This window comes from Vanellus vanellus, assembly GCF_965231255.1.
Source record: "Vanellus vanellus genome assembly, contig: HAP1_SCAFFOLD_1503, whole genome shotgun sequence".
Classification (NCBI taxonomy): Eukaryota; Metazoa; Chordata; class Aves; order Charadriiformes; family Charadriidae; genus Vanellus; species Vanellus vanellus.
The window spans coordinates 1393-27956 of record NW_028126971.1 but is presented as its reverse complement, the minus strand read 5'-3'; the positions used below and the strand labels follow the sequence as shown (position 1 = coordinate 27956).

At 51.1% G+C, this 26564-nt stretch overlaps 3 long non-coding RNA genes across 3 annotated transcripts; all 3 read left to right on the top strand.

The window, feature by feature from the left end:
* Positions 1 to 12317: 12317 nt before the first annotated feature.
* Positions 12318 to 14099, top strand: LOC309685594. The gene is made up of 4 exons (XR_014270474.1): positions 12318 to 12428; positions 13620 to 13742; positions 13923 to 13985; positions 14075 to 14099. It is a non-coding gene; the product is annotated as an uncharacterized lncRNA (long non-coding RNA).
* Positions 14100 to 17090: 2991 nt separating this feature from the next.
* On the top strand, positions 17091 to 18869 carry LOC309685595. Its single transcript, XR_014270475.1, has 4 exons — positions 17091 to 17201; positions 18391 to 18513; positions 18693 to 18755; positions 18845 to 18869. It is a non-coding gene; the product is annotated as an uncharacterized lncRNA (long non-coding RNA).
* A 2126-nt stretch (positions 18870 to 20995) lies between these two features.
* LOC309685593 lies at positions 20996 to 21480 on the top strand. The gene is made up of 3 exons (XR_014270473.1): positions 20996 to 21061; positions 21174 to 21227; positions 21347 to 21480. It is a non-coding gene; the product is annotated as an uncharacterized lncRNA (long non-coding RNA).
* The last annotated feature ends 5084 nt before the right edge of the window (positions 21481 to 26564 follow it).

Here is a 26564-nt window from a genome sequence, read left to right as displayed (position 1 = left end):
CTGAGGGGCTGCCACCCCCTTTCTTTGCCTTGTGGAGCCCCTCTTTTTTGGGAGGGGCTTGTACATATGTAATTGGTATTATTAAAGTAACAAGCTGCTGGTTAGGGCTGTTTCCCTTGTTTTGTGTCTTTTTTGGGGGTGTATAGAAAAGGGGGGTGGGAGCATGGGAGCGCAATGATGTTTGGGGCATCCCAGTGTCACCCGGGGGGCAATGATGTGCAGAGGAGCAGGTGAGTGGGGCATGTTGGGCTATGGGGGGTTCCCCCCAAAAGAACAGGGTCACAGACTAAAAATGTGCAAAATTGCAGGGGAGAGGTGTGTTAAATTGTATTAAAAACTGTAAATATGTGTGTGAAGGCTTTAAATATTGAAGGGCTCCCATAAATATTGAAAAGTAATATTCATCTATATCTATAAAAGGATTTCACAGTAAAGCCCTGTGTCTATTATATAAAGATTTTGGAATATAAAAAAATTCTGAATAGTGATATATAGGGGTTTAAACTACAAAAGTAACTCATGTATATATATATGTATATGTATTAAAGGACTTTAAAATGCAAAAAAAAAAAATATTTTATGTATGAAGGAAGATAGGAAAAAGTCTGAATAGCACTGTCTAGTTTTACTGTGTGTTACATAGTAAATCTAATTAGACATTATATGTAATATGTGTAGAGACTAGATATGTGTAAATAGATGTCTAAAGGGATAGAATTGTAGATACATGTCAAAATATGGAAGAAGTCTGAACAGATATGTAAGTGTAAATCGTTATAGATATAAATGTGCATATGTCTAAATAAATACTGTATTTTATAAGGGTAAACAGACAATATAAAACCTCTGTGACGCCGCAGTCCGCCAGGACATAAGAAGTGCCCGTCAGTCCTCGGAAAGACATATCTATGGCACCGGGGGGTGCCGGTCAGTCCTCCGAAGTCTAACTCGATTATTCGGTAGTCCTCCAGCATACGGGATTCTACGTCAGTCCTTCGGAAGTGCATCTCTGTTGCACCGGTGGCCCCGGTCTGTCCTCCGGAGGTCCAACTCTATGACCCTAAGTGATCCAGCATACCGGAAGTTTCGTTCAGCCCAGCGGAAGTCCATCTCTATGGCACCTGGGTGCCGGTCGGTTCTCCGGAGTTCCAACTCTATTATCCTTCGTTCTCCAGCACACCGGAAGTGTCCCTCAGTCCTCCAGAATTTCATCTCTATGGCATCTGGGTGCCAGTCAGTCCTCCGGACGTCCAACTCTACTATCCTTCGTCTTCCAGCACACCAGAAGAGTCCCTCAGTTCTCTGGAATCCGACTCTTATGTCCCAACAGTCTTCCCGGGCAGTGGGAGTGCCCGGCAATTGTCCGGAAATCAGGCGTTATATGACAGCACGCTTCCAAAACTGCAGAAAATGGTTAATAATTTACATCAGAAGTATCTAAACATTAGAAAAATAAAGCGACCGCTGTGGAAATGTTTCTCCACAACACCAGGGCGAGATAACATGAACACGAGTGGTGTGATAATCGCTGGAGGCGAGTCCGAGCTCCCAGAAGGAAAAATCACGTTCGGTGCTCTACATGCTGTAAGTTGAAGGTGAGTGAGGAAACTCCCTGCTGCTTCTCTGGCTGCCTTTGTGCCTTCTGCTGGTTCAGCCTTCCCCTTCCCCAGCCTATGCCGAGGGAGCTCTTTCCGCTGCTGTGCTCCTGCGGTGTCAGTGCTTCACCTGTCCGGCTAGGGTTTACTGTCAAGCTCAGAATGTGTTCAGAATGGCACCAGTCTTAATACTGACTGGAAGAGTCCCCGTTGCTCTGGCTTTCAAAGGCCGCGCTGCATTTCGTGCTGAGCTGTTTCCCTGGAGTCCTCCTGTAGCTCAGCTGCTGTCCTGTCCCTCAGTGTGAGGGAATTCCTCTGCTCTCTTCTGTGCTCTTTGTTAATCTGCTGAAATATAATTGGGGATTTTTGTTTTTCAGGTGTCTGGTTGTCTGGGTCTGGCGACGCTCAATAGATGCTCCCCCCCCCCCCCCCCCCGTCAGGTTTGCCTGCTGGTAGTTGAGCGCCCCGAGGGGAAGGGGCCAGCTCTGGGTGCCTTTTGGCTTTGTGCCTTTTTGGGGGAAAATAATAAGAGCACCCAAATGTCACCAGGAGGGTGATGATGCGTGGGAGGAGCAGGTGCCTGGGGGACAGGGGCGTCACAGCCCCAAAATGCCAGACAATTCTTGGGGGGATTAAAAAATAAAACCTGTAAATATGGGCGTGAGGCATTGAAATAGAGAAAAATCTCTCATTTTTTAATATATTGAAACATAATATTCATATATTTATAGAAGGAGTTCAAAATAAAAATCTTTATCTACTCTATTATATAAAGGATTTTAGAATATAAAAAGATGTGTCCCACAGTCCATTTCTGCCTTTATTGTTGTCTATCTGCCTGGCTCCCTGTCGCTATTCTTTAATTGCTCTGTCTCTCCCCTTCAGCTCATCAAGATTTTTTGGTATGTCTCAGTTTATCTCTGTCCACCTCACTGTCCCCTTTTTTAATTCCTCCTTCTCTGCCCTGTGGCCTATCGCTCTTTTTTGGTTGTGGTTTTTGTTGGTTTGTTTTTTTCTTTTTTTTTCATCTCTGTCAGCGTGGTTCCCTGTTGCTTCCTCCTTCCTGGCCTGTAGCCCATCGCTGTTGTATCTCTGGGAGCCATTGAAATAGAGAAAACCCTCTCATTTTACTATCTATTGACATAGGACTATTTGTTTGTGTATAGCGAAGGTGTTCAAAATACAAATCTACTCTACAAAAAACCTCCTCTATTACATAAAGGATTTTAGAATATAAAAAGATGTGTCCCACAGTCCATTTTTACCTTCATCGTTCTCTCTCTGCCTGGCTCCCCATCCCATTCTTTAATTGCTCTGTCTCTCCCCTTCAGCTCATCAAGGTTTTTTGGTATGTTTCAGTTTATCTCTGTCTACCTCACTGTCCCCTTTTTTAGTTCCTCCTTCTCTGCCTTGTGGCCCATTGCTCTTGTTTGGTTGTTTTTTTTTTTCATCTCTGTCAGCGTGGTTCCCTGTTGCTTCCTCCTTCCTGGCCTGTAGCCCATCGCTGTTGTATTGGGTTTACCATGCGAGGTGTCGTTAGCTGGGGCGGTTGCTGCAGGGGTGGGTTCTGTGAGAAGACACCGCCTGTTGGTCCCATGTTGGGCACAGCCAGTTCCCACTCTGCAACGGATGTGCTGCTGGTTAAAGCTGAGCCCATCGGCAGCGCTGGTAGGAAGCAGAGCAGAGATTCTCCTGCAGCCTGTGGTGAAGACCATGGTGAGGCAGGCTGTCCCCCTGCAGTCCAGGGAGGTCCAGGGTGGAGCTGACATGCCCCTGCGGCGCGTAGAGGACTCGAGGCCGGAGCAGGTAGCTGTGCCTGAAGGAAGCCGAGAGCCTGTGCTGGAGCAGGCTCCTGGCAGGACCTGTGGCCCCGTGGGAGGGACACCACAGTGCAGCAGAAAGAGCCTGAGGAGGAAGGAGCCGCAACCCCCATGCCATGTCCCCCTGCGTTGGTCAGGGGTGGGATGTAGAGAAGTCAGGAGAGAAGAGGCGCCCAGGAAAAGAGGGAGGGGTGGCAGGAAGGTGTTTTTTGGATTTGTTCTTATTTGCATTATTTGAGGAACAATGACTTAATTTCCCCAAGTTGTGCCTGGTTTGTCTGTGACAGTAATTGGTAAGTAATCTCTTTGTCTTTATCTTGACCTATAAGCTTGTCTGCTGTATTTTCTCTCCCTCTCCTGTTTCTTAATCTGTTTGCTTTTTAAATTTTATCACTAGGTGAACTTTTATTCAGTTAGCTATCCCCATTTTGTAATGTTTTCCTGTCTGCCTCTTACCCTGTTGCCATATCTCTTTCTATGTTTACTTTTATGAAGTTGCCAATACTCATTTATTAAGTGTTCTGTGCTGGTCATGTACCCTGTTGCTTTTAAAGATTTTTATTTAGTTTGCTGTCCCTATATTTTCTTTTTTATATATTTCTTTGTCTAATTGCTCTTGCTTTTAACTTGTTCTTTCTATCTGCTTTTATCTCGTTTTCTGTGTTTATTTTAAACTTTTTTCTTCTTTCATTAATGCTGACATTTTTTAAAATCTTCATTCTATGTGTCTGATTCAGTTAGCTGTTCATAGTTTCTGTTTTTTTTGCCTGTTTCCCTAATATGCGTCTCTTGTTAAATTTTCTACTTTTATCCCGTTTGTCTTTATTGCTTATCTTTTTTAATTTTCTCGTCTTTCCTTAGTGCCATCGCTTTTAAAATTCTCTTTTACATCTGTTTTAGTTTGCCGTTAATCTTTGTCTTTACTTCCCCTGTTGCCTATTGCTTTTTTAATGTTCTTGCTATGCCTACTTTTAGTCTCTTTGCCATCCTTTAAAAATTGCCTTCCTTTGTGCTATTGCTTTTTAAATTTTCTTCCTACTCCTGCATTTTAGTTTGCCATTACTATTTTCTAAGTTTTTCCTTGATTCTTTAATCACGGATGTTCTGAAGACTTTCTGTCAACATTTATCTCCTTTGCTGTCTCTATTTTTAATTATTTCTTGCCTTTCCTTAGTGCCCTCTCTTTTTAAATTTTCTTTTGAGATTGCCATCGCTATTTTTTGATTTTCTTTCTTATTTACTCAATCCTTGATCAAATTTTCTGCCTGAGCTCTTTCCCTCAGACACCTGTCCTCTCTTTGTTTGTGCCTCAGAGTTCTCTTATCGTCCTCTCTGCCATCTGGTGTGCTTCCCTTTGGTCCCCAGCCTCTCCGGACTCCCTCCTCATGCCCCTGAGTCTTCTTTGGTCTCTCTGGACCATTCAGGACCCTTCTCACCATGTCGCAACCCCTATGGATGCTTTCAAGGTTGCCCTTAGCACACCTTTAGCTTTATCACAGGTGTCACACCCCTCTTGTTCCCTTGGAAGAGTTCCTGAGTCCGTATCTGCGACCCAGAGTGAGAAACCGAAGTTCTCACTAGTGTATCTAGCTAGATCGGCAAAGCCTTAGACCGCAAGATGTAACTTAGCAACATAGCAAACTTTGGCGGAACTCCTTCTTAGTGCAAGAACAGCTAGTAGTTTTGCATGACTTTGATACATTGTAACCTAACTTAATGAACTTGTATAAGTAATAATAATGAAGATCGTATACTTAACATTATGAATTAGAACGACTGTTACGGTCAAGGGGAAACTATAATGCTTTGAAATGAAAAAAGGGACCGTTCTGCTCAGAATCATCAGAAGACAGATGACATGCATCGACAGATGAGACAGAGAGATCCTGAAACTGTGTAAGAAGGTAAAATCACCTGCATTAAAACTCCAGTCATCAAAGAGGACACGTGACCGTTGAACAATTTGATCGGTCAAGAGCCACGCTCGTCACGTGAACATGTGCATGAATAGCTTACGCAATAGAATGTGAGGCTTTAAAAAGCACAGGAAAAGAACCCACTGTGTCCCTCTTTGGAGGCCCCCAGCTCAAGCTGTTAATAAATCAACTTTGTGACAGGACCTGGGGTACGAACTCTTTATTTACCGTCAGAAGCTAAGGCCGGTTCCACCTAGACTCCTTTCTGAGGAGTTTAGAAAGCAAGGGGTTCCGGTCTGAACCTCGCGACTCCGGTGGGCAGGTGTTTCCAGACCGTTCTTCAAGACCCAGCCCAGTCCTTCCGTCCTCTCTTCCCTCGAGCTGTGCCTCTATTAGTTCCCTGGCCCTCCAATGATACGGTTACTCTGTTGAAATTCAATCATCGTGTTCCCAGTCATTTTTCTGTCCCTCCGACTTCCGACACTTTCCCTGTGCTCCACACCCATCTTGTAGCTCTTTAGGTGGGGCCATCGTTGAGCCGTAGAGCACTCATTTGTTCTTCTACACTACCTAGGATTGCTGCGTTCAGTCTCCTGCGACCCGAGACCATGTGTACTCCACTCAGAGGATCACCAGAGTTCCTCCTCGTCATCCCCAAGCCTTCTTTGGTCCCTCAGCCCCCATAGAAACCCCTCTCCTCACCGTCAAGACGCTTCCCGAGATGCTCCTCGATCTCCCCAGCACCTCATAGCACTTAATCTCCCTTTCTTTCGGTCCGTCAGAGCCTCTGTTTTTTCTTTGCCGTTCAACGCTCCTTTATTTTTCTCTCTGCTATTGAGGGTATCACCATTAGGTGCTTCTCTCACTCATTCATCTGTGATTTGCCCAGATGCCCTCCTGGAAGTCCGAGGCATCCGCCGTGGCTCCGAGCCTTATTTTCTTACTCTGCCCCCTCCTAATGCCTCTACTCTCTATAGCCATGCGTTCCGAGTCCTTTCTCGTACTCCACAGTGCTCTTAAAGCACTTCAGCTTCCTTTTGGTAGTATTTTTTTGTGCGCCTCAGAGCGCCCTTAGCTTACTATTTGCAATTTAAGATGCCTTCATTCTGCCCCCAGCGCCCTGACAATATCTGTACTTTGTCGAAATCCCCTTTGGAGTTCCTCATCCTTATTTTTGAGGCTTCTTTGAGCTCTCAGGCCCCTTGGGACTCCTCCGCTGCCTGCACCGAGCTCTTGTGACACAACCGCTACGTCCCGGAGTCCCATTTTAGCTCCCGAGGGCACTCCACACCCCACTTTCCCCCTCAGAACGCTTCCCGAGTCCCCATCTCTTACTCTGGTCTGTCTTTTTGTCCTGTCACCCCTGGTCACCCTCCAGTCAGTCCCCAGGTCCCCGAGGACATCTGTATTTTGCTCAATTCCCTTTTGAGCTTGTCGCATCTCCCCATCTCCTTTGGTCTCTCTGGCCCCTTTGGGACCTTTCTAATTACTCTGACCATGTCTCCTGTTCTGATAGAACTTTTTCCGAAACCATCTGTATGCTCCAGAGCCACCTGTTTGGTGTCTGTCTTATAGTATGTTTCTATATCATATCCGGTACCCTAAAGATGCCTATCGTCAGCTCAGATCTCCTCTTAGAAAGCCCTCATCTATTTTTATAGACATACTTCCCGTGGTGGTTTTTGTTGTCTTTTGCAATTTATTTTTGTTCTACGTACTCAGGTGTTACTTAGAATGCTTCATACCATTTCTGATACTTTTATTGAATTTCCATGTGTTTTGGTGCTTTCTGTCCTTTTGGACTCATCTAGTTCTGTTAACGGTATCGGTCAAGGAGAGATCACGTAGGGCTGTAAATTGTCAGCACTTTACAGTAAATAACGTACGTTACAAGCGGAGATATTTTTGGGAAGGTTTTCTCACGGGATCTAGTTCCGCTTTGTCGTTCAATCCTATCCAGAACATAATTCGGGCAGAAGGTAGGTAGTACGCACGGTCCCGCTAAAAGTAAAGCATGACCCCGTAGCTCTGTATTTTGTTTGAAAGGAAACTAAAGCACATAAATTTTGATGATAATATCAGCTTTACATTTAGTAAACTAGTGTCTTTTAGGGCTTAGTATGATTTCTAATTCTTTCTATCTACGCAATGGAACATTAAGTTGAATTACTTACCCAGTCACATTGCTGACGCCATCGCTTCAGTCACAGTAGAAAAGCAGATATCGGCCTTTCTTGTAAACGCCACTTTCCCTGTTCAGTCCCTCACGTGCTGTAAACTCAAGGCTGACGAGAAAAGGAGCTGCTACCGCTGTGGCGGCCTTTATGTCTTCTGCTGGTCCATCCCACCCCTTCCCGGGGGGTTGTGGGAAGGGCGGAAGGCGGGGCCTGGGGTATATGAGCCACAGCCTCAGGTGAGTGAGTTCATTCTGCAGTTGGGTGTCTCCAGTGTAGGTCTTTTGCCGATCCTGTGGTCAAATGTAGTTTTGGAGCTGGCTCAGCTGTTCGGGCTGGTGCGCGTTCACCTTTAGAGAAGGAGAACTCATAAGTTCTAGGAAAGACCTTCCAGACCAGTTAACGTTCAGCAGCGTATTTAATAGAAAATAAATGTGTTCTTTTTTTTCCTTTTTTTTTTTTTTTAGGTTAGTAGTTTTGTATTGAGCATTCAGGGATGGTAAGATGGTTTAATAGTATGTATTTCTTTTTTTTCCAGGTACCCTGCATTTTCCGGGAATTTCTGACTTAATTGGAGATGGAACTCTGTGGGTTTTTCTCACCGGTTTTGTTACATACAGCGTAAGTTGTTAATATAAATTTTCTTAATAGGAGCAACGATAAGATTATTTAGCGGGCGCTAGGGTGAGCATCTTCTATACATCCGTATATGAAGTGTTAGCATTTCTCAAGACAGTAGCAGAGATTTAAGGTATAGTGGTTTTCACTGGCTTTGTGGGTCTGTAAGGCAGCCCGGAGTCCGTGGGAAGGCAGGAGCTGCCTGCAGGGCACGGCTCGGAAGAGCAGCCCCCGAGGGGCAGCTGACAAGAGGGGGTTCAGAGGCTCTCATACAGGGCAGGAGTTGTCTGGAAGAAGCGGGGTTCCTTCCCTGTCAGTTCAGGAGAAGAGAAAGGGGTTCTGAAGCTTTGGTACAGGGGAAAGGGAGGCAGGTTCATCAGACTTTCTCAGATGTTTTGCAGTTAGATTTGGGTGTCGATGAGGTCTGTTCCATTGCGGTCTCCTGCATTTGAGGTGGGCCGGGTAGTATTGAGGAGGAGCATGTGACCGGTGACTTTATGCAAGCGCAATGGTAATTTTGTGATTCTTTGGTGTCTTAGGTGCTGTAATTAATTGTTGCTTATGACTCTGGATTTGGTGGGGTTTTTTATTTCTTTATTTTGCAGATGATGGACCCGGTGACTGCAGGAACATACCAGCTAGCTGTTTTTTGCGTGTTAAGTCAAGGATGGATTTGGACGCCCGGCCCTTTGAAAGATGAGTTGAAGAACAGGCACAGGAGAGGGGACAAGGGAGACAATTGTGGGAAAGGATTTGTAAAGTTAGTGTAGGGTGGAGGGCTGTTGCGGAGCAATCCCCTTTAGGCAGGAAAAGGGAGCGGGTTACTCTTCAGCCCGACGGTAGGTGGCTCTATGACAGCATTTATGGTATCATGTTTTTTTTTTTTTTTCTTTCAATTTGAATCCTTGAAGCGACGAGCTGACTCAGTGCCTGACTCTGTCCAGGTGACCGGCGATTGGCGGGCTGAAGTATCAGTCGTTTTTCAGGCCGGTCAAGTTGTAAGTAGCCCGTGCCGTTTGTTTTACAGGTGGGGCGCAAGACCCAGGGCGGCAACCCAAACTGACGGAGGATGGGCCGGAAAGCTGTCAAGGTAAAGAAGCGGGAGATGGGAGTTGTTATCCACAGCCTAAAGTTTCAGACTGTATCTCAGCACGTGCTGCTCTGCTTGTGTTTTTGCAGGTGCCGCACACAGGCTTAGATGGACGATGCCACAAGTCGATGAGCGGTTTGAGCCGGCGAGGCCCTCGCGGGCCCCTTTAGCAGCTAATAGCAAAGTATCATGTGTCAGCGCAGTGAAGCGTTTCTCCCTTTTACTTTGCAGGCACCGCCTTTGGGAGCGGATGAGGGTTTGAGGCGAGCCAGGTAGTTGAGAGGAGGTGCACGGGGTCGGTGACTTCTTGCGAGCGCAATGGTAATTTTGAGTCTCTCGGTCTTTTAGGTGCCACAAACGATGACCATCTGCACGGGAGAAGAAACAGAAGGATGTCAAGGAGGATTCTAAACCTGCTTAAGTGACTCGGAGCTCGGGTGTGGAAGAACACATATACCATACGAATAGTTATTTAGTCTCGTGTGCTTGACAGGCAGACCATCTGCGTTTTGATAACACAGGCCTGCGAGAGACTCGGAAGCACCGTGTTGGACAAGCTTGAGATTCCTGCCCCCCCCTGTGGGAAAGGGGAAAGCGCGGCAGTGAACTTTGGCCACACAATCCCCAATATACAGGTGCAAGGAGCACATCTGGCGATCCTCGAGCACAGACAGATCGGCGCCTGGATCTGCACTCGTGTGCCTCTGCCCGGGCCCCCCTTTGGGAATTCCCCGGCTGGCGATGTAATGACAAAAAACTTACTCGTCGCACTTCACCTGTGGTTTTGTGCCTCTTCCTGCGGCCCGCCCGTGTTGGCTCACACGCAGCCGCAGCATTCGACTTTGGAGTTGACACGGAGCAGGTAAGCAGAAACGCGGCGGCGCTTCTGAGGAGGGGCGTGTTGCGGTAAAGGTCCGTGTTGACTGATGTGATGCCGACTGACGGCACCGTTGTGTGCGGTTTGGGTGTTTCTTTAAAGGTGACAAAGAGGAGCCTGGTGACAGCAGGGTGAATCCTGTCGGCGGATTGCGGTTTTCCTTGTTGCGAATGGATTAAGCCTCCCGGCCCTCTGAAAGATAAGTCGAGGGAGCGGCACCGCGGTGGGGTCGGGGGAAGGTGGGGACGAGGTCGGCAATTGCAGGGACAGGTTTTAAAGGTAGCGTAGGGCAGAGGGCTGTCCAGGAGCGGTCCCCTTTGGGCAGGTAAAGGGGGAGCAGGTTACTCCTCAGCACAACGCTAGCATGTGCCGGGCAGGGCGGTTCCAGCCTGTGTCTGTGGTGTCATCGGTGTGGTCTGTCTTTGGTGTATTAGACCTTTGTCGGATCTCGATTTCGGGTTTATGCTCCAGGAGCAAGGCACAGTGTCTCAGGCGGCACCCCTGGAGTCTCGAACGCCTGTACTCATCGGCATAGCGCCAGTCGGGCGCTGCTCTTCTTGTATTAGAAGCCTAAATCGTCGATAGGTGCGGTGTCACGGAAGTGTCTGGACGGTCCTCACTTGCGGCGTGGTTCCCAGCTGCGTGAGCAGCTCGGCTCTCTGGCCATCCGTTTTCAGGGCGCGGGCCTTCTGCCCCGCATCGTTACGCTCTTAGGTCTTGAAGCCTGGTTTTCTGCACGTACATCTTCGCAGTTTGGCGAGTCACTTCTTGTCACGGGTCGTGACGTTCTGCCTGTTCTCCGGGGTTTCCGTTGAGGCCCCTCACTTCACCATTACGGTCTCGCTCATCATTTTGCTCGATGACGTCTTTGGTCGAGGTGTCATCATTCTCGGCGAGAGGTTTTTTTTTTCTCATCTGTGAGGTACATTGTAGGATTTTGTGTAGCGTCAGTCTGTCCATCTGTGTGTTTGTGTGGCTCAGAGCTGCCCTGCCCGGGGGTGTCGAGTCAGGGGTAGGTGGGATGGCAGTAAGAGTGTGTCCTTAACCCAGTGTTCTGGCTAGGCTGTTGGGGCCAAGGTGGTACAGTCACCTGGGATCGAGTAGCCATCGGCGGGTTGCGTGGGCAGCTTTTTTTGGGGCGCAGCAGAGCTATGAGGGAGAGTCTGTTCAGCAGTATCGACGGAGATTGCCTCTCCAAGGTATTGAGGCTGCTTTGTGTGGAGTTTAAGATTAGTGGGCTTTGATTCTGGCAGGCTGTAGTTGGGCTGTAGATGACACTCGTCAATGGGAACACTTGTCATTATGAAGCTATCTCTCCGCCTCCAGGTGACTTCTTTGATATTGTTTTTTCAGGCGCAGGGGGACGCGCTGTGCGGGGCGATGTAGGAGAGCCGAGCGGAGCTCTGTCAGAAGGTGGGTAGGTGTGTGGCCTCTTAGAGGGAAGCTGTGAGCGGTGGCTCTGTGATGACTACATCAGGGTATTTTTCTGTTTCAGTTGGAAGCTTGAAGCAAGGAGCACTGTGGGATACAGGCACCAGGGCTGATTCAGTGCAGGTAAGATGAGTGATTGGGTACCGGTTAGTTGTCTGGGTGTTGTATGGCCAGTGAAGTGATAAGCGACTGGTGGTGTTTGGGTTTTACAGGTGGCACGCAAGGGTGAAGGCGGTGATGCAAAGCGGTAGCGGATGCGCCGGCGAGTTGTCACGTGGAAGGGGCGGGAGATGAGAATCGGTGGCCCGGGGCTACGGTTGTGGGCAGCGTCTCAGCACTTGCTGTATCTCTTGGATTTTTGCAGGTGCCGCACGCAGGCTCGGTGGGGTGCTGCCGCGTGCTGACGAGCCGTAGGAGCAGGTGAGGGGGTTGTGGGCAGGGTAGGCGTCTCGTAGCAAAGTATTCTGTGGTAGCTCAGTGAAGCATTTCCCTTTGGATTTGCAGGTACTGTGCAGGCTGCATTTGGAATGGGAGGAGAATTTTAGGTGAGCTGTGTTGAGAGGAGGCGCCTGGGGCTGGTGAGTTATTTAAGTGCAATTGTAATTTTGTGACTCTTAAGCGCTACAAACAATGAGCGCCACAGCATGTGACTGGCGTTAGTGGAGACCAGGTGAGCAGAATGCCACAGCGCATCTCAGCTGGGGATGGCGCAGGAAAACTGTGTGTCGACTGATGACGCCGTTGTCTGTAGATTCACGTGTGTTTTTGTTGCGTGACTAACTTTTATTTTTTTCGCAGATGATGAAGAGAAACGGGGTGAATGCAGGATCAATCCACTTGGCTGCCTGTGGTGTTTTTCTTGTTGAGGATGGCTTCAGAACCATCGCTCTTTGAAAGCTGATGAAATGTCAGTGAAAACTGTTCAGGGGAGGGAGGGAAGTCGCAGGGACGGCTTTTAAAGTTAACGTAGGGCAGAGGGCTGTCGCGGAGCAGTCCCCTTTGGACAGGTAAAGGGAGTGGGTTACTCTTCAGTCCGACAGTAGCGTGTGCCGGGCAGGGCGGTTCCAGCCTGTGTCTGTGGTGTCATCGGTGTGGTCTGTCTTTGGTGTACTAGACCTTTGTCGGATCTCGATTTCGGGTTTACGCTCCAGGAGCAAGGCACGGTGCCTCAGACGGCATCCCTGGAGTCTCGAACGCCTGTACTCATCGGCATAGCGCCAGTCGGGCGCTGCTCTTGTATTAGAAGCCTAAATCGTCGATAGGTGCGGTGTCACGGAAGTGTCTGGACGGTCCTCACTTGCGGCGTGGTTCCCAGCTGCGTGAGCAGCTCGGCTCTCTGGCCATCCGTTTTCAGGGCGCGGGCCTTCTGCCCCGCATCGTTATGCTCTTAGGTCTTGAAGCCCGGTTTTCCGCATGTACATCTCAGTTTGGCGAGTCACTTCTTGTCACGGGTCGTGACGTTCTGCACATTCTCTGGGGTTTCCGTCGAGGCCCCTCACTTCACCATTATGGTCTCGCTCATCATTTTGCTCCATGATGTCTTTGGTCGAGGTGTCGTCATTCTCGCTGAGAGTTTTCTCTCATCTGTGAGGTACATTGTAGGATTTTGTGTAGCGTCAGTCTGTCTATCTGTGTGTTTGTGTGGCTCGGAGCCGCCCTGCCCAGGGGTGTCGAGTCAGGGGTAGGTGGGATAGGTGTAAGAATCTATGGTTAACATGTTGCTGTGTCCAGGCTGTTGGGGCCAAGGTGGTACAGTCATCTGAGATCGCGCAGCCATCAGCAGGCTGTATGGACAGCTCTTCCATTAGTGGTTTTTGAGATGAGCAGCACCACGTTGGAAATGATGGTCAGCAGTAGTGCAGGAGTCTGCACCTCAAAGACAAAAGAGGCTGCTTTGTATGGCCCTTTGAGTAGGGGGTGGGGGTGTGTGTGTGTGTGTGTGTGGTTTGTGTGTGTGGTGTGTGGTTGTGTTTTTTTTTTTTTTTTTATGGCAGGCTGTAGTTGGAGTCTAGATAGTACTTGTAGATGGGAATGTGACCGTCGGAATGAGTATGCCATCGCTTCCCATCCAGGTGACTCGTTTGATGTTGTTTTTCAGATGCAGAGGGACAAGCTGTGCAGGACGACGTAGCAGAGCCGAGTGGAGCACTATAAGAAGGCGGGTCGACATGTGCGGCATTAGAGGGAAGATGTGACCGGTGGCTCTATGACAGCATTTATGGTGTCATGGTTTTGTGTGTTTTTTTTTTTTTTTTTTTTTTTTTTTAATTTGAATCCTTGAAGCGACGAGCTGACTCAGTGCCTGACTCTGTCCAGGTGACCGGCGATTGGCGGGCTGAAGTATCAGTCATTTTTCAGGCCGGTCAAGTTGTAAGTAACCCGTGCCGTTTGTGTTTTACAGGTGGGGCGCAAGACCCAGGGCGGCAACCCAAACTGACGGAGGATGGGCCGGAAAGCTGTCAAGGTAAAAAAGCGGGAGATGGGAGTTGTTATCCACAGCCTAAAGTTTCAGACTGTATCTCAGCACGTGCTGCTCTGCTTGTGTTTTTGCAGGTGCCGCACACAGGCTTAGATGGACGATGCCACAAGTCGATGAGCGGTTTGAGCCGGCGAGGCCCTCACGGGCCCCTTTAGCAGCTAATAGCAAAGTATCACATGGCAGCTCAGTGAAGCGTTTCTCCCTTTTACTTTGCAGGCACCGCCTTTGGGAGCGGATGAGGGTTTGAGGCGAGCCAGGTAGTTGAGAGGAGGTGCACGGGGTCGGTGACTTCTTGCGAGCGCAATGGTAACTTTGAGTCTCTCGGTCTTCTAGGTGCCACAAACGATGACCATCTGCACGGGAGAAGAAACAGAAGGATGTCAAGGAGGATTCTAAACCTGCTTAAGTGACTCGGAGCTCGGGTGTGGAAGAACACATATACCATACGAATAGTTATTTAGTCTCGTGTGCTTGACAGGCAGACCATCTGCGTTTTGATAACACAGGCCTGCGAGAGACTCGGAAGCACCGTGTTGGACAAGCTTGAGATTCCTGCCCCCCCCCCTGTGGGAAAGGGGAAAGCGCGGCAGTGAACTTTGGCCACACAATCCCCAATATACAGGTGCAAGGAGCACATCTGGCGATCCTCGAGCACAGACAGATCGGCGCCTGGATCTGCGCTCGTGTGCCTCTGCCCGGGCCCCCCTTTGGGAATTCCCCGGCTGGCGATGTAATGACAAAAAACTTACTCGTCGCACTTCACCTGTGGTTTTGTGCCTCTTCCTGCGGCCCGCCCGTGTTGGCTCACAAGCAGCCGCAGCATTCGACTTTGGAGTTGACACGGAGCAGGTAAGCAGAAACGCGGCGGCGCTTCTGAGGAGGGGCGTGTTGCGGTAAAGGTCCGTGTTGACTGATGTGATGCCGACTGACGGCACCGTTGTGTGCGGTTTGGGTGTTTCTTTAAAGGTGACAAAGAGGAGCCTGGTGACAGCAGGGTGAATCCTGTCGGCGGATTGCGGTTTTCCTTGTTGCGAATGGATTAAGCCTCCCGGCCCTCTGAAAGATAAGTCGAAGGAGTGGCACCGCGGTGGGGTCGGGGGAAGGTGGGGACGAGGTCGGCAATTGCAGGGACAGGTTTTAAAGGTAGCGTAGGGCAGAGGGCTGTCCAGGAGCGGTCCCCTTTGGGCAGGTAAAGGGGGAGCAGGTTACTCCTCAGCACAACGCTAGCATGTGCCGGGCAGGGCGGTTCCAGCCTGTGTCTGTGGTGTCATTGGTGTGGTCTGTCTTTGGTGTATTAGACCTTTGTCGGATCTCGATTTCGGGTTTATGCTCCAGGAGCAAGGCACAGTGTCTCAGGCGGCACCCCTGGAGTCTCGAACGCCTGTACTCATCGGCATAGCGCCAGTCGGGCGCTGCTCTTCTTGTATTAGAAGCCTAAATCGTCGATAGGTGCGGTGTCACGCAAGTGTCTGGACGGTCCTCACTTGCGGCGTGGTTCCCAGCTGCGTGAGCAGCTCGGCTCTCTGGCCATCCGTTTTCAGGGCGCGGGCCTTCTGCCCCGCATCGTTACGCTCTTAGGTCTTGAAGCCTGGTTTTCTGCACGTACATCTTTGCAGTTTGGCGAGTCACTTCTTGTCACGGGTCGTGACGTTCTGCCTGTTCTCCGGGGTTTCCGTTGAGGCCCCTCACTTCACCATTACGGTCTCGCTCATCATTTTGCTCGATGACGTCTTTGGTCGAGGTGTCATCATTCTCGGCGAGAGGTTTTTTTTTCTCATCTGTGAGGTACATTGTAGGATTTTGTGTAGCGTCAGTCTGTCCATCTGTGTGTTTGTGTGGCTCAGAGCTGCCCTGCCCGGGGGTGTCGAGTCAGGGGTAGGTGGGATGGCAGTAAGAGTGTGTCCTTAACCCAGTGTTCTGGCTAGGCTGTTGGGGCCAAGGTGGTACAGTCACCTGGGATCGAGTAGCCATCGGCGGGTTGCGTGGGCAGCTTTTTTTGGGGCGCAGCAGAGCTATGAGGGAGAGTCTGTTCAGCAGTATCGACGGAGATTGCCTCTCCAAGGTATTGAGGCTGCTTTGTGTGGAGTTTAAGATTAGTGGGCTTTGATTCTGGCAGGCTGTAGTTGGGCTGTAGATGACACTCGTCAATGGGAACACTTGTCATTATGAAGCTATCTCTCCGCCTCCAGGTGACTTCTTTGATATTGTTTTTTCAGGCGCAGGGGGACGCGCTGTGCGGGGCGATGTAGGAGAGCCGAGCGGAGCTCTGTCAGAAGGTGGGTAGGTGTGTGGCCTCTTAGAGGGAAGCTGTGAGCGGTGGCTCTGTGATGACTACATCAGGGTATTTTTCTGTTTCAGTTGGAAGCTTGAAGCAAGGAGCACTGTGGGATACAGGCACCAGGGCTGATTCAGTGCAGGTAAGATGAGTGATTGGGTACCGGTTAGTTGTCTGGGTGTTGTATGGCCAGTGAAGTGATAAGCGACTGGTGGTGTTTGGGTTTTACAGGTGGCACGCAAGGGTGAAGGCGGTGATGCAAAGCGGTAGCGGATGCGCCGGCGAGTTGTCACGTGGAAGGGGCGGGAGATGAGAATCGGTGGCCCGGGGCTACGGTTGTGGGCAGCGTCTCAGCACTTGCTGTATCTCTTGGATTTTTGCAGGTGCCGCACGCAGGCTCGGTGGGGTGCTGCCGCGTGCTGACGAGCCGTAGGAGCAGGTGAGGGGGTTGTGGGCAGGGTAGGCGTCTCGTAGCAAAGTATTCTGTGGTAGCTCAGTGAAGCATTTCCCTTTGGATTTGCAGGTACTGTGCAGGCTGCATTTGGAATGGGAGGAGAATTTTAGGTGAGCTGTGTTGAGAGGAGGCGCCTGGGGCTGGTGAGTTATTTAAGTGCAATTGTAATTTTGTGACTCTTAAGCGCTACAAACAATGAGCGCCACAGCATGTGACTGGCGTTAGTGGAGACCAGGTGAGCAGAATGCCACAGCGCATCTCAGCTGGGGATGGCGCAGGAAAACTGTGTGTCGACTGATGACGCCGTTGTCTGTAGATTCACGTGTGTTTTTGTTGCGTGACTAACTTTTATTTTTTTCGCAGATGATGAAGAGAAACGGGGTGAATGCAGGATCAATCCACTTGGCTGCCTGTGGTGTTTTTCTTGTTGAGGATGGCTTCAGAACCATCGCTCTTTGAAAGCTGATGAAATGTCAGTGAAAACTGTTCAGGGGAGGGAGGGAAGTCGCAGGGACGGCTTTTAAAGTTAACGTAGGGCAGAGGGCTGTCGCGGAGCAGTCCCCTTTGGACAGGTAAAGGGAGTGGGTTACTCTTCAGTCCGACAGTAGCGTGTGCCGGGCAGGGCGGTTCCAGCCTGTGTCTGTGGTGTCATCGGTGTGGTCTGTCTTTGGTGTACTAGACCTTTGTCGGATCTCGATTTCGGGTTTACGCTCCAGGAGCAAGGCACGGTGCCTCAGACGGCATCCCTGGAGTCTCGAACGCCTGTACTCATCGGCATAGCGCCAGTCGGGCGCTGCTCTTGTATTAGAAGCCTAAATCGTCGATAGGTGCGGTGTCACGGAAGTGTCTGGACGGTCCTCACTTGCGGCGTGGTTCCCAGCTGCGTGAGCAGCTCGGCTCTCTGGCCATCCGTTTTCAGGGCGCGGGCCTTCTGCCCCGCATCGTTATGCTCTTAGGTCTTGAAGCCCGGTTTTCCGCATGTACATCTCAGTTTGGCGAGTCACTTCTTGTCACGGGTCGTGACGTTCTGCACATTCTCTGGGGTTTCCGTCGAGGCCCCTCACTTCACCATTATGGTCTCGCTCATCATTTTGCTCCATGATGTCTTTGGTCGAGGTGTCGTCATTCTCGCTGAGAGTTTTCTCTCATCTGTGAGGTACATTGTAGGATTTTGTGTAGCGTCAGTCTGTCTATCTGTGTGTTTGTGTGGCTCGGAGCCGCCCTGCCCAGGGGTGTCGAGTCAGGGGTAGGTGGGATAGGTGTAAGAATCTATGGTTAACATGTTGCTGTGTCCAGGCTGTTGGGGCCAAGGTGGTACAGTCATCTGGGATCGCGCAGCCATCAGCAGGCTGTATGGACAGCTCTTCCATTAGTGGTTTTTGAGATGAGCAGCACCACGTTGGAAATGATGGTCAGCAGTAGTGCAGGAGTCTGCACCTCAAAGACAAAAGAGGCTGCTTTGTATGGCCCTTTGAGTAGGGGGTGGGGTGTGTGTGTGTGTGTGTGGTTTGTGTGTGTGGTGTGTGGTTGTTTTTTTTTTTTTTTTTTTTATGGCAGGCTGTAGTTGGAGTCTAGATAGTACTTGTAGATGGGAATGTGACCGTCGGAATGAGTATGCCATCGCTTCCCATCCAGGTGACTCGTTTGATGTTGTTTTTCAGATGCAGAGGGACAAGCTGTGCAGGACGACGTAGCAGAGCCGAGTGGAGCACTATAAGAAGGCGGGTCGACATGTGCGGCATTAGAGGGAAGATGTGACCGGTGGCTCTATGACAGCATTTATGGTGTCATGGTTTTGTGTGTGTTTTTTTTTTTTTTTTTTTTTTTTAATTTGAATCCTTGAAGCGACGAGCTGACTCAGTGCCTGACTCTGTCCAGGTGACCGGCGATTGGCGGGCTGAAGTATCAGTCATTTTTCAGGCCGGTCAAGTTGTAAGTAACCCGTGCCGTTTGTGTTTTACAGGTGGGGCGCAAGACCCAGGGCGGCAACCCAAACTGACGGAGGATGGGCCGGAAAGCTGTCAAGGTAAAAAAGCGGGAGATGGGAGTTGTTATCCACAGCCTAAAGTTTCAGACTGTATCTCAGCACGTGCTGCTCTGCTTGTGTTTTTGCAGGTGCCGCACACAGGCTTAGATGGACGATGCCACAAGTCGATGAGCGGTTTGAGCCGGCGAGGCCCTCACGGGCCCCTTTAGCAGCTAATAGCAAAGTATCACATGGCAGCTCAGTGAAGCGTTTCTCCCTTTTACTTTGCAGGCACCGCCTTTGGGAGCGGATGAGGGTTTGAGGCGAGCCAGGTAGTTGAGAGGAGGTGCACGGGGTCGGTGACTTCTTGCGAGCGCAATGGTAACTTTGAGTCTCTCGGTCTTCTAGGTGCCACAAACGATGACCATCTGCACGGGAGAAGAAACAGAAGGATGTCAAGGAGGATTCTAAACCTGCTTAAGTGACTCGGAGCTCGGGTGTGGAAGAACACATATACCATACGAATAGTTATTTAGTCTCGTGTGCTTGACAGGCAGACCATCTGCGTTTTGATAACACAGGCCTGCGAGAGACTCGGAAGCACCGTGTTGGACAAGCTTGAGATTCCTGCCCCCCCCCCTGTGGGAAAGGGGAAAGCGCGGCAGTGAACTTTGGCCACACAATCCCCAATATACAGGTGCAAGGAGCACATCTGGCGATCCTCGAGCACAGACAGATCGGCGCCTGGATCTGCACTCGTGTGCCTCTGCCCGGGCCCCCCTTTGGGAATTCCCCGGCTGGCGATGTAATGACAAAAAACTTACTCGTCGCACTTCACCTGTGGTTTTGTGCCTCTTCCTGCGGCCCGCCCGTGTTGGCTCACACGCAGCCGCAGCATTCGACTTTGGAGTTGACACGGAGCAGGTAAGCAGAAACGCGGCGGCGCTTCTGAGGAGGGGCGTGTTGCGGTAAAGGTCCGTGTTGACTGATGTGATGCCGACTGACGGCACCGTTGTGTGCGGTTTGGGTGTTTCTTTAAAGGTGACAAAGAGGAGCCTGGTGACAGCAGGGTGAATCCTGTCGGCGGATTGCGGTTTTCCTTGTTGCGAATGGATTAAGCCTCCCGGCCCTCTGAAAGATAAGTCGAAGGAGTGGCACCGCGGTGGGGTCGGGGGAAGGTGGGGACGAGGTCGGCAATTGCAGGGACAGGTTTTAAAGGTAGCGTAGGGCAGAGGGCTGTCCAGGAGCGGTCCCCTTTGGGCAGGTAAAGGGGGAGCAGGTTACTCCTCAGCACAACGCTAGCATGTGCCGGGCAGGGCGGTTCCAGCCTGTGTCTGTTGTTGTATAGTCTGTGTGATATGTCTTATGTGTTGTAGAGCTTCCTCAATTCTTAATGTCCTCGTTGCTCTTTGCACAAGGAGCACGACACGTGCCTCAGGCGCAGCCTGTGGGGTTCAATTGCCAGTACTCATCAGCATGGTGCCAATCGGGCGCTGCTTTTCTTGCCTTATGAGCTTAAAGCGTGGATCGGTCTTGATGGGAAGACTCTTCGGTCGCTCTGCTTTTGCAGCATCATTCCCGGCTGCACAAGCAGCTCTGCTCTATACCCATCCATTTTCAGGGACCGCGTGTCGTTCCCTTCATCCTTATGTTTGTAGGTGTTGAAGCTGGGTTTCGTGCACCTACATCATCTCAGTTTTGAGAGTCGTTTCTCGTCACAGGACCTGACGTCCGACTCTGTTTTTGTTTTGTTTTGGTTTTTTGGGGTGTTTCCCAGAGCCTCCTCACGTCACTGTTGCGGTCTCACAGGTCTTCTTGCCCGACAGTGACTTCCATCCCGGCATCATTCTTCTCTCTGAGAGTTTTCTCTCATCTTTGAGGCACATTGTTTGTAGTGTTCTTTGTAGTATCTGTGCATGTCTGTGTGGCTCGGAGTCACCCTGCCCAGGGGTGTAGAGTCGGGGGTAGGTGGGATAGCCGTAAGAGTTTACAGTTAATATGTTGGTGTGTCGAGGCAAAGGCGGTAAGGTCATTTCGGACTGAGCGGCCGTCAGTGGGTTTTGAGAACAGGTTTTTCATTAACGCTTTATGGGGAAGGGCAGAGCTCTGCAGGAAGGGCCATTCAGCAGTAGGTCCGGAGACTGCATCTCAAAGACGCAAAGGCTGCTATGCATGGGGCTTGAAGTCTGTGGGTGGTGTTTCTGGCGAGCCGCCAGATGGCCTCCACATGAGGTTTCTAAATAGGAACAAGACTTTAGGGTTATGAAGCTATCTCTCTGCGTCCAGCTGATCGTTGATGTTGTTTTTTCAGACGTAGAGGGACCAGCTCCGCAGGGTGACGCAGCCAAGCAGAGTACCGTGAGAAGGTGGGTCATCGTTTCTGGTATTAGAGGGAAGATGTGACCGCTGCCTCTGTAACTGCAGTTACACTTGGTTGTTTTGTTGTTTTTCCACGGTTTGAATTCTTGAATCCGTTAGGTGCCAGAAACAATGACGGTCCCAGCATCTGACTCCAGAATCTGTGCAGAGCAGGTGAGCGGAACGCCACGGTGTGCCCAAGGCGGGGGCTGTCACAGGAAAAGTCTATGTTGACCGACACGATGCTTCGCAACGGCAGTGTTGCGTGTGCATCTTTTTGTTTGTTTTTGCAGGCGCTGAAGAAGAATCCATCGCCTGCCAGATTAACGCCGTTTGCCAATCGGGGTTTTATTCGTCAAGGATGGCTTTGGAGCCCGGGCCCTCTGAAAGCTCAGCGGAGGGACTCGCGGCGGAGATCGTTTGGGGAGGGAGGGGACAGGGTCAGCAACCGGAGAGATGGGTTTTAAAGTTAGCGTAGGGCAGAGGGCTGTCCCCGAGCGGTCCCCTTTAGGCAGGTAAAGGGAGGGGGTTACTCTTCTGCGTGACGGTAGTGTGCACTGGTCAGGGTGGTTCCGGCTCGTGTCTGTCATCATGTAGTTTGCACGGCCTGTCTTCTGTATCTTGCGTAATACCTTCCTCCGGTCTCGAAGTCTCCATAGCTCTTTTTTGATCAGCAGGCATCTCACTAGCCCTCCAGAGTGGCTAGAGAGCATCACCTCATCAGTGTCGTGCCTGTCGAGCCTTTCTCATCTTGATAGTCTACTTTAAAGCATCCTTCCATCCAGCGTGTATTATGTTGCGAATCTTTCCGATCGGTCTCCACTTGCGGCGGCAAGCCAGGCGGCACATGCGGCTCTGTTGAGATTCCCGTTTCCACAGAGTAGTCTTGTGGGGTTTCATTCCCGTGTCTTTAAGAGGTTCAGGTCTTAAAGCCTGCCTTCTCATGCATCCACCGTGATGAGTTTGACGGTCGCTTTCTGTCAGGGGTGGCAGCTGTCGCCTCTCTTGCAGGGCCGCTATAAGGCATTTGCATCATTGTGGCACCGTAGGGCTTCTGTGCTGGCATCATTGACCATACGTGAGTTGTTCTCACCCACAGTCTTACAGCATCTCACGGTCACTCTTGCGGCCTCTGCACACGCCACGGGTCCGTGTCTGCCACCTGCCATCGGAGCTTCAAGCACACCTAGCGTCACGGATGTATCTGGAGGGTCACCTTCAGGGAGGCGATGTGGCCCGGAAGGACCGCTCTGCTCTGGTACTTCCCGGTTCCATAGAGATGTGCTACGGCATCTCATCCGCCTGTCTTTCTGAGGTAGGGTCCTAAAGCCAAGCTTCTCAGGCACGTGTCGTTCTAGAGTTGCATTGTATCGCAGCATTCTAGTTTTGACTGCCATCCGAGACCGCCTCGCCATGCAGAACTTACTTTTTCTTTTGCTTTGTAAAGCTATGTATTTAGTTATGCGTCACATCGTACCGCCCTGTAATTGTCTCAACTGCCTTCAGAGACCGTCTCGCAGCGTAACTCCCCATCTTGCGTTTTGTGTCGGACCGTTCTGTATTTGAATGGGTACGGCATTATTAGGCTCTATCGGTTTTGCATCATACTGCCCTGTAATAGTCTCAACCTCCATCTGAGACTGTTTCACACTGTAAAGGCCCGTATTGCGTTTTGTCTCACATCGTGCCACTCCGTAACTATCTCGACCGCCATGTGAGACCGTCTCGCTTCATACCGCCCCCTACTGTTTTTTTTTTTTGTATCGGATCATTCTGTACCGGAGTGCACGTTGAGTTGTTTGTTTGGTGTTGTATTGGCTTTGCATTGTATAGCTCTGTAACAGTGTCGACTGCCATTTGAGACCATCTTGTATCATATCACTCCGTATCGCATCGTGTCTCACATTGTATAACTTTGTAATGGTCTCGACTGACATCGGAGACGGTTTTGCATTGTACGACCCTGATTTTCCTTTTTTTTTTTTTTTTTTATAATTGCATCATTGCCTATTTGAATGCCTATTGCACTGTCCCTCTCTGTAGTGGTTGTGCATTGTATTCCTTTGTAATAGTCTAGACTGACATCGGACACCATCTCATATTGCGTAGTCTACTTTGTATCGCATTGTGACGCTCCGTAACCATCTTGCCTGCCAGCAGAGACGATCTGGCTTTGTGCCACCCCGTATCGTGTGTTGTTATTGGATCACTGTGTGTTTGAATGTGTATTGTATTGTTCTTCTGAGTATCGGTTTTGCATTGTACTACCCTGAAATTGTCTCGACCACCATCTGAGAGGGTCTCGCATCGTACCACCCCCTATTGCGGTTTTGTTATTGGAGCGTTCCGTATTTGACTGCCTAGTGCCTTGTTTGGCTCTGTATTGGATTTGCCTCGTCTGGGTCTGCATCGGTGTCTACCGACATCCAAGAGCGTCACGCATCGTATCGCCTCATATCGGCATTTGCCTTTTGTTGGCACCCCTGCGTAGTCATCTGGACCGCCGCCGGAGACCATCTCGCATCGAACCACCCCATAACTATCTCAACTGCTGTCAGAGATGGACCTGCATCGTATCACCCTGTATCGTATTTCATCTCGATGGCGCTCTAAGGGCACGTCAAGTTGTTAGACTGGTGTGCACATGACACGGCTCTATCTTTGTATGTATCGTACGGTATTGCATAGGCAGCGTAGATGGTTAAAGGGTCTCTGTCTCTCTGCACGTCGCCGGGAACGGAGCGAATGACAACCACATTGCGAGGTAAGATAAGGTAAGGTAGTAATGCATTTGGGGTTTTTATGCAGTTGTTGTAGGTAACTTCCAGGAAGCGTGCAGAAAGAGCAGGGGTGTAGAGCAGCCTGACGGGGCTCTGAGCAGTCAGCGATTTGCAGGCTCGTAGGGCAAATAAATCCGCCAGCTGGGGTTTTTGTATTCCAGGTTTTTTTTTTCCTTCCCCTGGCTGTGTTTTTTTTCCCCCCATCCTGGCTGCTCTGCAAGGTGACATTCATCGCCAAAGTTTGGGTGGAGGTCAGGCACAGGCTGGGGTTTTTGCAGGCAGGGTCACTTACGCTCCTGGATTTGGAGTTCTTGGGGCACATTGTCCCAAGCCCACAACGTCCTTTGGTTGATTAATACTTACATGTGCGGACAACAACATTTGGGATTTAAAGTGTCGTTTGCTTTCATCCCACTCACATTTGTTTCGCCGTGCATTTGGCCGGGTACAGGGGCATGCATGACACAGGGGAGGAGCGTGTGTGTGAGCACGCAGATGGCAGCTGTGCATGGTGGAACATGGCTGGGCGGTGTTGATCTCGTGCGTATCTGACTCAGAACGTTAATAGAGACATGCATACCTGGGAGTCATTTGTGACGGGTTGTGCGCAACAAGAGCGCCTTTGAGCCCCAGTGTGTGGGTGTTAGGTGCTGTAGCAGTTTCACTACAGCATACTCATAAGGATAACTGAAGTTAGACACATGAAATAGCCAAACTAGGAAAGGGCGTGCCCCATGGCATTCAAAGAGATGTTAATATAGTAAATGGGATTGCGTGTACGCATGCCCTTTCCCAGTTCCATGCCACACTTACTATTTGTAGGGTTTTCCTATATACAGACATGCCTGAGCACTGGACCACCTGTACACTAATTGCCCACCCAATTACCTCATTAAATAATTAGCACCTCATGAGGCAAATGAAACAATTAATTATGCACATTAGGGATTTTCCACTTTCTGGCCTCCACTTTCCGGCCGCCGGCCTCCACTTTCCGGCCTCCACTTTCTGGCCTCCACTTTCCGGCCTCCGGCCTCCACTTTCCGGCCTCCACTTTCCGGCCTCCGGCCTCCACTTTCCGGCCTCCACTTTCCGGCCTCCGGCCTCCACTTTTCGGCCTCCACTTTCCGGCCTCCACTTTCCAGCCTCCGGCCTCCACTTTCTGGCCTCTATTTCCGGCCTCCACTTTCCGGCCTCCGGCCTCCACTTTCTGGCCTCCACTTTCCGGCCTCCACTTTCCGGCCTCCGGCCTCCACTTTCCGGCCTCCGGCCTCCACTTTCTGGCCTCCACTTTCCGGCCTCCACTTTCCGGCCTCCGGCCTCCACTTTCCGGCCTCCACTTTCCGGCCTCCACTTTCCGGCCTCCACTTTCCAGCCTCCGGCCTCCACTTTCTGGCCTCCACTTTCCGGCCTCCACTTTCCGGCCTCCGGCCTCCACTTTCTGGCCTCCACTTTCCGGCCTCCACTTTCCGGCCTCCGGCCTCCACTTTCCGGCCTCCACTTTCCGGCCTCCACTTTCCGGCCTCCGGCCTCCACTTTCTGGCCTCCACTTTCCGGCCTCCACTTTCCGGCCTCCACTTTCCGGCCTCCGGCCTCCACTTTCCGGCCTCCACTTTTCGGCCTCCACTTTCCGGCCTCCACTTTCCGGCCTCCGGCCTCCACTTTCTGGCCTCCACTTTCCGGCCTCCACTTTCCGGCCTCCGGCCTCCACTTTCCGGCCTCCACTTTCCGGCCTCCACTTTCCGGCCTCCGGCCTCCACTTTCTGGCCTCCACTTTCCGGCCTCCACTTTCCGGCCTCCGGCCTCCACTTTCCGGCCTCCACTTTTCGGCCTCCACTTTCCGGCCTCCACTTTCCAGCCTCCGGCCTCCACTTTCTGGCCTCCACTTTCCGGCCTCCACTTTCCGGCCTCCGGCCTCCACTTTCTGGCCTCCACTTTCCGGCCTCCACTTTCCGGCCTCCACTTTCCGGCCTCCGGCCTCCACTTTCTGGCCTCCACTTTCCGGCCTCCACTTTCCGGCCTCCGGCCTCCACTTTCCGGCCTCCACTTTTCGGCCTCCACTTTCCGGCCTCCACTTTCCAGCCTCCGGCCTCCACTTTCTGGCCTCCACTTTCCGGCCTCCACTTTCCGGCCTCCGGCCTCCACTTTCTGGCCTCCACTTTCTGGCCTCCACTTTCTGGCCTCCACTTTCCGGCCTCCAGCCTCCACTTTCTGGCCTCAACTTTCCGGCCTCCCCTTTCCGGCCTCCACTTTCCGGCCTCCGGCCTCCACTTTCCGGCCTCCACTTTCCGGCCTCCACTTTCCGGCCTCCACTTTCCAGCCTCCACTTTCCGGCCTCCACTTTCCGGCCACCACTTTCCGGCCTCCGGCCTCCACTTTATGGCCTCCACTTTCCGGCCTCCACTTTCCGGCCTCCACTTTCCCGCCTCCGGCCTCCACTTTCCGGCCTCCGGCCTCTACTTTCTGGCCTCCACTTTCCGCCTTCCAGCCTCCACTTTCTGGCCTCCAGCCTCCACTTTCTGGCCTCCGGCCTCCACTTTCTGGCCTCCAGCCTCCACTTTCCGGCCTCCATTTTCTGGCCTCCACTTTCCGTCCTCCGGCCTCCATTTACCGGCCTCCACTTTCCGGCCTCCGGCCTCCACTTTCCGGCCTCCGGCCTCCACTTTCTGGCCTCCACTTTCCGGCCTCCACTTTCCGGCCTCCACTTTCCAGCCTCCACTTTCCGGCCTCC